Genomic DNA, 12,437 nt, shown 5'->3' with positions numbered 1-12,437 from the left:
TTTCGGCACATATTCAAATGACAGGAAATACAGCAGAAGGCTATGAATTCTATTGGAACAGTATAGGTGTCAGAAACCAGTAATTGTTTTGTGGATCATGGTGGCAGATGTAGTTGACACTTTCCATTAGTGTAAAAAGCTATAACACAAGGTGAGCACAGCCCAGAGCTGTACTGGTCACAAGCTGAATAGTAGTCACATCCACTGTACTCAAGCAATGTAAAATTCAAGCAATACTATCCCCTGTGTTTGGCTGTATCACAATGTGCAGGTCGGGTTCATCAGTCAGAAGGTTGGGCAATATTAAAATTGAATGCAGTTTTGTTGCCAGAACTATTGTGGCATGAATCATTTTAAAATATGAGTTATGTTTTATTATGAATAAACCAGTTAGACACTGCATGCCATGTCACGTACGATAGATGCTTCCATGAAATGACAGCAGTTAAAAGCTGCTAGAGACAGGGTTGCTTGGAAGATTGTTGAGTTTCATTTCCAGGTTATTTACAAACTCATGTTTTTGGATTACACCTCTTTGTCATAAGATCCTCCTATCAGATGAGCCCGGACAGAGACACTCATTTTATATGTTAAAGATGACCTGAGGAAATCTTTCCATCTCTGAAAATCTGCTAATATGACTCTCTGTTAGGCTTTGCTTTTTTAAGGAGGCTTTGCAGCATAGAAACTTTATGACTGTGCTGCAGCATCAGAAAAGATGTGTATTCAGTGTAAGTGTGTAGTGAAACAGATGAACAGGAGAACCCTGTCTCACTTTAAGGTTGCATTCACACCAGCCCTTTTTAATCTAACCTTAGTTTGTTTGCTCGGAAAGTCTGGTTACTTCTACAAACGTAGGTCTTGGTTCGCTTCAAGTGAACCAAATGCAGGAAGCGGACTACAACGCAGGGCATTGTAGGTAAACCAAAAATACACCAGTGTAGAACAACAGCCAGGAGAAATAGCTGAGCCCATTGTTGCAGTGTATATGGGATGTATGTTAGCATAAAACAAAATACCGATGGGATTTGGCGCAGCTCCATGTTTTGCTCTTATGTGGCGGAAACAGAAGTTGTCCTGCATTAACCAACAGATCAGCGAGTTTTTTTGTTCATTGTTTGTCTTGTCTTCTCCTTCAGTAATTACTGTAGCAGCGCCCCCTCAGGCGAGGAGGGGGAAGTTATTCTAAAGGTTCAGTTTGTTTCACTGAAGTGCAGTGTGAAAGCAAACTCTGGCCGGCTGAATGTTGTAACCCCCAATTGAACTGAGTCCCCAATCTTACCGAGTCTAGCAGACTATTATGAATAATTTGCCCTCTGATTGTTTAAAGCCCTTCATCATGCTACATTTTTATTTGTGAGGCTGTTTACAGGGACCAGAGGAGGTGCAGCAATGTAATGCTCTTTCTGATTTACATGTTTTTTTTTTATGAAATGTTTGATCAGTAATGTCAAAAATGTTTTTTGCCTACTGTACCTTAACATAAGATCAGGGCCAAATTATCATCTGTAAACACATTCAAAAACTTAAAAAACTAACTATATAAACTAAACTAAACTAATATGACAAAAAGGTGAATTTGTTGTCAATTCAGGCCCATACAATAAATGATGTATGCAATACAAATATTAAAAAGAATATTAATATTAATATTAAAAAGAAAAAAAAAAACATTAACACAAGCATTACAATTAAGTCCATCATTTTATACCAGATGTATATCTTTGCTTTGTTGTTATATCTTATCTTTATCCCTACGCTGCATCAAAAACTCCCACTTGGATTGACACTTTGGATTCTCCCATGTTCCTGTTGATTGTTATTTGTGAAGTCAGTCACTGTGTACACCAAAAATAACAGAAGAGCCAGCTTGTTTTATGCTCTCTCTATCAATCTGTATAGTTGTAGTCTCAGTGCTGTCTATATAACAGTTGCAGAGAAAGCCTAGGAGTTAGTTTTAATCAATGTTTCTTTCAAACATAATTTGAGGTTTGCCAACTCTCTTTTATCTTCTGGGTCAATCGCCTAATGGAGCCACATGCCATCTTTATAACCTCAGAAGCAGAGGTCAGGCAAATTTAAAGCCAATTAGCCTGTTTTTATATTCTTGCTATGTCAGTTAGTATACTGGCTTAATCTGCATGCTGCCATCATAATGATGACTCTTTCTTTAAGAATACTACATTAACCACAGTAATAATGAGATGAGAGGTACACACATTCAGCAGGTGATTGATTGATTGATTGATTGATTGATCACACACTGGCTTCACAGTAGTTGCTTGGAGAGCTAGTGTTGGCTACTTCAAGTTTCTGTAAGCGATTGTTGAGAATAACTAGAAACCTTCCAGCTAACCACAAACCACACCAACTATCACAATGAATAAAACAAAGGCAAATCCAGATACTGTGGGTAATCTAATATGTTGTGGTCAGTGTTCAACAAACCAGTAGTGATCATTAGGTTGTCAGTGTGGAAAATCTGACAATAAACTATAAATACAAACCCAAGCCTATAAAGTAAACAGTCTCATCAGCACACAAGAATATTCAGAAGAATAGTATAAGCATGTCAGAGTTTTTGCTGACTATGTACATTTTTATTCATAACACAAGGTGCAGCATAAATAATGCTGTATAATTTTAATTCAAACTTTGACCTCGATTTTGTTTAAGTTTCTGGGAGCAGCAGGTGCCACGGGACATTAGTATAATGGACCGTGTGCCATGGGCATTGGGCTCCATAGCTACTGCTCTTAAGACCATGTCTTTGCATGTTGCCTTAACCTTTAAGGGTCTAAGTGATCGTATTAGGCACTTTGTGGTCACCTGATTATGTTATTAATGGGGTGGAAAATGTCTCCTCCATTGGTTTGCTTGCTGTATGCCCCAGGCCCAGGCCACAGCATTTAGAACAGGGGTCTCAAGGCTGTTTAATGCCTAATTTGGAAAGAAACCCAACAGAGTGTGTCTGGTGTGAATGGCCTCATTGTAGTTAAAATGCACACTGGACTGGACCCCACATTACTGAACCCACACTGATGCTGCTACAGTACCTCCATGAAGCACTTAAAAATAAAAGAATCGGATTTCAGAGCTGAAATATTAGATTAGGTTGATCAAAGTTTTGAAGTTGTTTTTTATAATTGTATTTAAATACGTAGTTTTACATTTTGGAAATGAAAACTGTGTCCTCTAATAGGTCCCACAAGCATTAAAGTTCAGGTTTTGAGTAGTTTCAACTATGGCCTTCCTGGAGGCTGCAGATTGTGGTGTACTGTGCTGTCCATTCACATAAATAATGAATGGCTCAATATAAATACTTCATTATTGCAATAATAACAAAAATACGTAGCTTTTACAGATAGAAGTAGTAGTAGTGACTGTAGATGTGTGTGTCTTACAGCTGCCACCACAGTGGTAACACCTGTATCCTGTTTACTTCAGGAAAATGAAATGAATGAGCATTATACCAAATATTTATAATATAATATTATGTAACTGTCTCTGGTCTAATGACAACATATCAATTACCTTCAGGCAAGTAACAGAAGCCAAAAATTATTTTGAGTCAAAACATCGTTGTAAGAAAATACAGTAATTGCTATGCTGTGTTATTCACATGTAATGTTTATGTGGAGTCCAAAATAGAACTGCAGCCTTTTCTTTTTTCTTCAACATGATTGCCTCTGTATCATTTGACTTAGGCTATATTTGACACCTGATTGATGTGATTTTGTTTTTTGTCTTCTGGATATCCATGCTCTGTCACTCTAGAGCTTTCTCTTCTTGTTACCACTGGTAGCATGTTTGTCTTCACTTATCAGCTGTGAGTAACTGCCTTCTCCTGTTACCCTTTCACACATATGCACACATACGCTAATGTGCGGTGTTTAATTGATAACAATTATCCCCAGTGACTAATTTAACTAACTAAGGAAAATCCACACCCAAGGGTTTTTATCACACACATGTTAGAATGTGTAATAAAATAACACTTAGAAATTGTATTTTATGTGATCTTTAGAGACCATCTTTTTGAATTTTGTTTCAGAACAATTCTCTCCTTAAACTGTAGAAGTAGGAATATGCCACTTGTAATGTTTGGTGTTGGTCTGAATAAGAAATTCTGTCAGCACTTTCCAGGGGTAATCCCAACAACTACCTCTGAAATGTTTGTTGGCAGAGAAAAAAGGGCAGCCCCGTTTTCAGGAAGAGGTATTTTTAGCTTTCTCAACTTGAGATACTTCAGGCTTTGAGTTTAGTCTACTCCTCTTGTTAAGACCTTATCTCTAACATGAACTTGTAAAATCTAGACTGTAGAAATGCTCCATCTGTTGTTTCTGGAACAACTACATTTGTTATTCATTAAGTACAGTGTACAGCAGAACAATTCTGCATGTTTTTTTTTTTATTTGTTTCAAATGGCCTCCTAAAGCTTTTTTGAGCTAAGGTGGAACTTTAGAATTAAGTACAATAATGTATTAAAGTATTAATGTATTTTTTTAAACCCTTAAGGCACATTAACCTGAAAAGTGTGTAATGTAAAATGAGTCACTGACAGGTTTTTGCAGCACAAATACATCCCTTTTCTCACACTGTGTAAACAACGTACATTTGTAATATGCTTCCGTTTTTTTGAAACGCAGGATGGGAGCAGCCTTTGCCCCATCCTGGGCCACAAATATCCCACACTTCCAAATAACCACACGGCCTGTTGGGATGATGATTGTGCGAACACTAAAGGTCACCCACCCAATGGAGCCCATCCTCAGTGGTTTGTTTTGTTGTGTCAAGGACATTTTAGGAAGGAATTTGTGAACAACAAAGAATAGCTTCCTGTTGGAGATGTATTGGCTGATAAAGCAGGGGTGACACCACCTCTGGGTTTTGTGTGCCACGTATACCAGGAACCAGGACAAGACTTCTTTTAGCACCACATCCTTTCCAATTGCATTTATTAGTAGTCACACCAATTAAGTTAAAGAACATTTTGTGAATTTCTATATGCAGTTGTTTATGATCTCTTCCATGCCTTCCTTGAACGTAAGATGCTACACACACTAGATGACTCTGGTTTATAAGGCTCTTCTTGGCTTGGTTCCTGGTTATTTATGCACTTTTCTTCAGAGAACGAAAAGCCATTATGCCTTACATCTCCCTGTTTTTATTAACTATGACATGTGCTGCTGCTTTTCTTGGCCAGGTCACCCTTGTAAAAGAGGTCTTGATCTCAATGGGTCTTTTATCTGGTTAAATAAAGGTTAAATTAAAAAGAAAAAAAAAATCAGTACAACTGAAGCCACATCTTGGTTGTATATTTGTTGGATTGATGCATGATGAACAATTTTGACGGCTGGATAGTTGGATAGATTGGCGTCTTTTATTTATCCCAAAACTGGGATGTTTTCGTACTAGCTGTCAATCACAGTATCCCAGTACATGTCGTGTGATTTATGGTCTATTTGACTATAAATGGGACCATAATTTACAAAATGGACGTCATGCTGTATTTAACCAGCAGACCTAAATTTAAAAGCCGTATACCAGACAAGTGTTTCACTTGTCTGTTGGGAGTGAATACCTAATATAATCCAAAACATGACATGACGCACAACATTTGGCCGTAGGATGTGGTTTATTGTGTAAGGGTGCCAAAATTGAGGCAAAGATCAAATTTAAATTTTGATTTTTTTTTCAGGCACCCAGACTCAATGGCAGCAAAACACTTATCTGAAAACTCGGACCAATAAGTCCAGTTCCCTTTTGATGAGTTAAGACTTGCATGTTAATATATGCACATTTTTATACCTTCTATATCTAGTCCTAACTAGGCCCAAAAACTGCCACAACATTGATTGCTTTGAAATACTGCAGCGTCAATTGTCAAAATACTGTATATTGAATATCTTGATATAACGTATTATTCCATGCCTGTAAAATACTGTTTTGCTTTCTTAAACCAGACAAACTGAAAAGAAAAAAAGTATCATCTCTTTATCTCTGCATCACCGCTTGAGGGAAGCAGATTAGCTGGAGCCCTCAGACATTTTATGACCTTTTAAATGCTCTGCTTTGAAAAAAATGTTTGGCAAATTGGATCTCTCTACTATTAAATAAATTGACTTAGGGGTTTAAGAGGTTTTAAAAAAATACATCTGCCCATCTTTGATGTTGAGATATACATTTTCAGGTGTTTAATTGCTGGACATTAAGCCTCTCCTTCTCAAAGTAGTTGTGATGTCATCATGCACACACATGTCTCAGATGGTGGGTGATAAAAAAAAAAAAAAGCCTTCAAGTGTCTCTGCTCGGTGAAGGACAATCATCTATAAAATCGTTTGTCTGTCCACCTGTTAATCGCTTGACATGCTTCAAACTTATTTGATATAATAAACACATATAAAACAGGTGCATATTAAAAAGGCACTGCACTACTCCACATTAAAAAGCCTAACTTATTTTTGAATGTAGGAAGTTGATTTATGAGTTATAAAGAATAAGGAGGCCCTCTTTCTTTTACCTAGCTGTTTTTATGGCTACCAGTCATTGGTAGTGGACTAGTGGACTTTTTTTGCTGTTTTAAAAGGTTTCCCGTAAACATAACATCGTTTCAGGAAATGACTCCATCCACACGGAACTCCCCCCACGACTCAAAATGCTGTTGTGCACATGCCAGGCCTGTAGGTGGCGCTGTAACGCTAACGGAAGATGTTATACACATTACAGATATAATAACACAGACAGACATAACTCAGCCAGGAGAAGGGAAATAAAGAAAGAAAATACTCAGATTTTTCTAAATAGACTCCATCTACACAAGAAACTGTTCTTCTTTTAGACTCTTTTCATAATCATTCTGCTATTCAACTGCTTGAAACGGTGAAATGTTGAATTTCAACCATCGCAGTTATTACACACAGTTATACATTCTCTTTCCCCCTTTGCCTTTCTTTGCAAAGATATCGACCTTGTGTTCCACAACATGTCATTTTTGTATCTCTCTAAAGACACTTATGACCTGCCACTGTAAATAATTATATTGAAAATACTTTCACTCTTGGTATCTGTTGGCATCTTATCAGACTCTCCTTCACTTTTGTTGTTCAAATTCTCTCCATGACACAAGAAGGAAATTAAGTAATAAGGAAATTCAAATTATAGTAATGTTAAATGACACTGGTTTGTGAAAGTGTCAACTGTCAGTCTGTTGGTCGTCCTTTCGAAATAAAATAGAATTTGATCATTAAATGGAACATGATAAAATCCTGTTCATGCATTTTAACAGTATAAAGGATTAACACTTTATGAACACTAAATGCTTTTTCCCGCTTGAGTTAAATCACAGATCAATGTGTGTGTGTTTCTGAGGTAAATCAGCTCTTGCTAGATGGCTGCAAAGTATTTTAGGTTATTTAGGTATCTCACAACACAGGAACAGAAACTTGTCATTCTATGTTGGTTTGATTAAAAAAACAAAACAAAAAAAAAAACATTCTGATGGCGACTGAGGGCAAACATTGCACTCTACCTTATGTGTAACCACTGCCTATTCGCAGCACAGAGACTCACAATCTCCCAGGGATTTCTAATAATTACGAGGAGCTGATGCAAATCATGCTCCAGTTACCATTTCTGACAGCTCTATTTTGCAGCAGCATAAAATAAGTGTCCCTCTTCTTTCAACACACAGTTAGACAGGTCACTGCTGTGCCAAAATCAGGTCACAGGGACCTTTTGAAATTTTGGTTAACGTGTTAAAAGTCCATTAGATGAAAACACGATACAGTGCTGTCTGTTCCCACTGTGGGCTTATTTCCCTGCAGATGAAATCCTCTTTGACAACAGGGGATCAGACACAGACCCAATCACTCATAAAGGGGTTTCCTCTTTCACTTTTATTCAGTGAGTGCAGATATTTTTATGTTTTTATCCACATGTGGAGGAAGTGTGACGAAAGGTGACGTGGGGCGGCCACACTGTAGATATGTGTGCAGTCAATTGAAAATTAAAAAAATTCTGTGACTGTTTAATTATGATTTAAATTAAAATAAACACTGCATTTATGTCAAGATATTTTTACTCCTTCTGTCCTGTAAACTCAATCATATGTTTTTTGTCTGGGTCTGCAAGGATGATGCCAAAGTGTCTTTAGCACTGAGCTGTGAAAAAAGTAGTTATAGAATATCAAATTAAGTTTGTAGTTACATTATATGTCATAGTTAGTTTAAAATAGGCACAAGATTGTCATTCTCTTTTAATTTATCAAGGAAAAGTTAGTATACATCAAATTAAGGTAATGACAGAAGCACTTGAATAAAAAATGAACAACCAAGATAATCAACAGTCAAAAAATAACTACAAATTCCCTGTGTTCCCACATATATAGGTTAGAATTGCTGGCATTTTTTTTAAACTGTGCTTCTTCACCCACTGTTATTTTGTTTTATTATATCTTCTTAAATACATCTGTTTGTTCATATTCCTATAGTTTGTTAGTTTTAACATAAACAGTACAAGATCCATATACCTTCATATTACTGTGTTACATGGGAGTCGGGTAGGGGTGTTTGGGTGTGAGTTCTAGAGATCTGACCACTGATCTCAAGTTGCCACTGACCAAAATCTAAGAGGTATTTAGATGTTCCAAGTGCAAGTGATTCTTTCTTTCTCTGCCTTTGCTACCTCATGGTTGTTGTTTCAGCCTGACCTACATTTCATTAATTTTTTTGTCAAAAAAAGCACAACATGGTGTTTCCTGTCTGGCCCAGTTAGGCCAAATAGATATTATAGTGCTGCTTTTGTACTTTTTTATTTTTTATTTATGCTATCTTTTAGTATAATACTTTTCACAAATACATGTCATGTAAATAGGGATTATTGTTCAACAAAAGAAAAAAAAAAGAGAACATGATGTGTTAATGAATTGTCCTTATACTCTTAATTCCCATTTTTGTGTTGTGGAAACATTAGAGTGTCTCTGGGAGTCAAGTAGCATAGTGGTTGGTCCTCAACTCCTGCGGAAGCACTTCCCCCGAATGACTTGTGAAGCCATATAAGCACATCACAAGGGATCAGCTGAGCTCAAATCATCTCTGTTTGCATTGTGACTTCTGCCTATAAGGTGACAAAGCATCGCTGCTCTACAAACGGGTGGCTGTCTGATTTAAAGAAAGTGTGTTGGCGCCCTCTGTTGTCATTTAACAGACACTGAGAGAACTGAAAAAAAGAACTGTTGAAGTTAAATTGTTTTTCATATCTCACTTCAGATGGCCCTGGACAAAGGGCATTGCATACAACTATATATAATTTTTCACATCAGTAGGTAATGATAATTATCAGACTAAATGTCAGATGATTTAAGATGGATGCTTTTTATTGAAACTTAAATAAACCTGTAAATTGTGGTTTTAGCCTATTTTTCATAAGCAGAAAACTACACATAATCTATAAAAACAGAAATATTTCCTCACACGTGAAGTGTGTTTGTGCAGTGTATTAGCATTATGCGATTATATATACTGAACCTGCTAGATTATGATTGAAGAAACTGATATTGTTGCTCGACCTTTACTGAATGACGTAACTTTTGTTGTAAACTAGTCCCACAGTTACAAAGAATTAACACTGACAAGTCTTAATTGTCTTAATACTTTAGAGCACTGTTTGTGAATTGTTCTTTAATGTTGTCACTTTTACAAGTTAGAGTCATCAAGTCGGGCGACCACAAGGTATTTAAGATTTAAAGGAAGACAAAGTTTTTTATTAGAAAGAAGTCATTAAAAGTGTATCTTGGACTAGTATAAAAGGGGTGCCTCATGTTCCCTGTTGTAAGAATTCTAGTAATATGTTAGTGATCTGTTCCTCATCTCACTGGTATTTGTTTTAAATCAAAGTGGAAAAAAGACACAAATGAAAGCAGCAGGATGAGACTATAAAAATGCTTTGGCTCATTATGAAACGTATGTCGAGAAACTAGATTGTGACAGGCTGTAACAGTTAAAGTCATTATTGTCATAGACTGCATCTGTTGAAAGAAGACTTCCAGGTTTTCAGAGCGTTTACCTCACCTGTATGCAAGCGTTTTTTTTTTTACGCTGTGTTGACTAATATTCTAACTCTGACTAATGAGTTAATTATTTACTTTTGAATTTAATTGAAATTCATTGTCTGTCTTTTGGTCTGTTGTTTTACAGATTTTTTAAAGGGAAAAACAAGTGGTTGCTTCAGGTTGCTGAGAAAAACGGGAATTGTTCACATTTGAGAAGTTGTATTAAACATTTATTATGAAATCATTTCAATCTGAACCCACAGCTAGTGTGAAACTTAAGCGGCACCATTCAGTTTCATATAATTTTCACGACAAACTGATGCAAATGGAATCAAAAGGTGCTTCTCTGTGGCAACATGTCAAGTCTACAACGTTCTCATCTGTGTCCTCTAGGGGGAGCCATAGAGTTACAGATCAGCTCATCAGCTCAGCAGCTAATTTCTTAGAGAAGGTTGTGGTAAAGCTGTTCCCTGAAACATATTTCTGTGAGAGATGCGTCACGCATGACATTAATACTTCATATTCTTTTTATCTGACAATACACATGGCCATGAATTAAACTTGCTAAGAATGTAGGTTTTGGATGTTTTTGTGGTATTAGATGAAGATAAAATGTTAAATGAGTACAAGGCTTAACATATACTATGCACATAATATCCTATTGTATTCAGAGGTTAAATTGTGTTCACATGGCCCAGTAAAGGATATACCTTTTTAATGTTTTGAAAAATATATTCCGTCCTTAAATGTTTGTTGTTTTGAGAGGCATTAACAGTCATGATCCTAATGATCCTCTTTTTAGTTATGGGCAAATCCTAAGTGTTGTTTTTTTTGTGGTTGTTAAGGCAGAATGTAATTGCCATGCAAATGCCATGTCAAAGTATTCAATTTGAAAGAGTTTTGTCTGATGAGACTATGCTGTTCTCTGCTCTCGTGTTGGTGTCATTTGCAATCACTTTCACTCTTTTAAAATTAAAAGTGCAAAATCACAAAGCAGAAGTGTTTTATGCAGACCATATTGTCGAGGCTGAATTGGAGTTAAAGATTATTTATCCTCTGCAATATATATATATAAAATCAACACTTTTCAGAACTAAAAAAAGGAAAGAAAGACCCACTCAGTTGAACTTCAGGTTTTTCTTTCAAGTTCATCTCTGTGGTACTTTCTCACATGCAAATAATAACAGGTAGGCTAGATGCTCCCTGTGGGTCAGCAGGCCTCAGGAAGGGCTTAGGCTACCTCTGAATCAGGTTGTGCTGTACAGTGTCATAGGTAGGCCTGTGATGGATCACGGCACAGTTGGCCTTTGCCTGTTCTTTCCTGTCATCCACTAAGTAAACGTTTCCCTCTGTGTGCAGTCATTTATGAAAGCTCCTTTGCACAATACTGGCATACACACAACATCTGTCCATCAGCCTTGGCTTTTACTTTGTGTGTGTGTGTGCGCATGTTCTCTTATTTGTCTGGTGTCCATCTCTTCGTCTGGCAAAAGTAACATGAGGTCTTGTTTCAGAACTTAGGGGATCACAGCAGAGTATCATATTGCACTCACTGTTTGTCTTTATGTAATTATTTATTTTGTCATTTACAAGGGGTAGTTGCACAATAATTGTTTGCATAATTATGTCATAATGGGCAACATTCACAGTCATCAACTATGTCAGCACTTGCATATTGTTTATTTACCACACTGTCTACTTTAGGCCTGTGTGGTCCGCAGCTCAGCAAAATATCTGTGGTTGACACTTGGCAATGTTGTTTCACCGTACTGCGATAAGAAGTATTTAACTTTAAGAGACTTTTTTAAGATGGTTTCATCACCCAGAAGGTGTCAGGATAATACAGAGAAAAAGGAAAAGTTAACATAAATATCTGAATGGCTTCTGATACTTACAGATTACTCCTTATTCTGTTTGTAGTCTGTTTGTTATTGTAGAAATTAGATTATTAGCTGTTGTGATGTCGTCAATGACATTTCTAAGTTGTATTTGTATACATATTCTGAGTTCTACGATTGTCCCTGTAAAGACGGATGATGTTTTTTTCAATGTGATATGATTTTGTCCCCTTTTGAAGTTGGAAAAAACATGTGGAGTCCATTGGCTTTAGTCAAAACTCCCTGTGTGGGATTTAGTTTGTGCAGTTTGTATTGTGGTAGCCTACACACTCATTTTCCTGATTCAGTCCATAGCCTTTTCTATCTTCACCATCTTTCGCACACATGTTGAGTGCAGTCAGAAAGTATTAGGACAGTCAGTGGCACATGTTTTGTGGTGCTGGCTTTGTACATAAGCACATTGGATTTGAAATGAAACAGACTTTATGGTTAAAGTGCTGACTTTCAGCAACAATTGAAATGGTTTTTACTGGTAACTTAGTGAATGA

General features: G+C 36.7%; 1 protein-coding gene across 2 annotated transcripts in view; it reads left to right on the top strand.

Moving 5' to 3' along the window:
• arl15a (ADP-ribosylation factor-like 15a) overlaps positions 1-12,437 on the top strand; it is a 94,614-nt gene that overhangs the window by 10,021 nt on the left and 72,156 nt on the right. The gene's annotated exons all lie outside the window — the stretch shown is intronic.

This window comes from Solea solea, chromosome 8 (genome assembly GCF_958295425.1).
Source record: "Solea solea chromosome 8, fSolSol10.1, whole genome shotgun sequence".
NCBI lineage: Eukaryota > Metazoa > Chordata > Actinopteri > Pleuronectiformes > Soleidae > Solea > Solea solea.
Note: the sequence above shows the minus strand (reverse complement) of the source record. Positions and strands in the feature narration are given on the sequence as shown.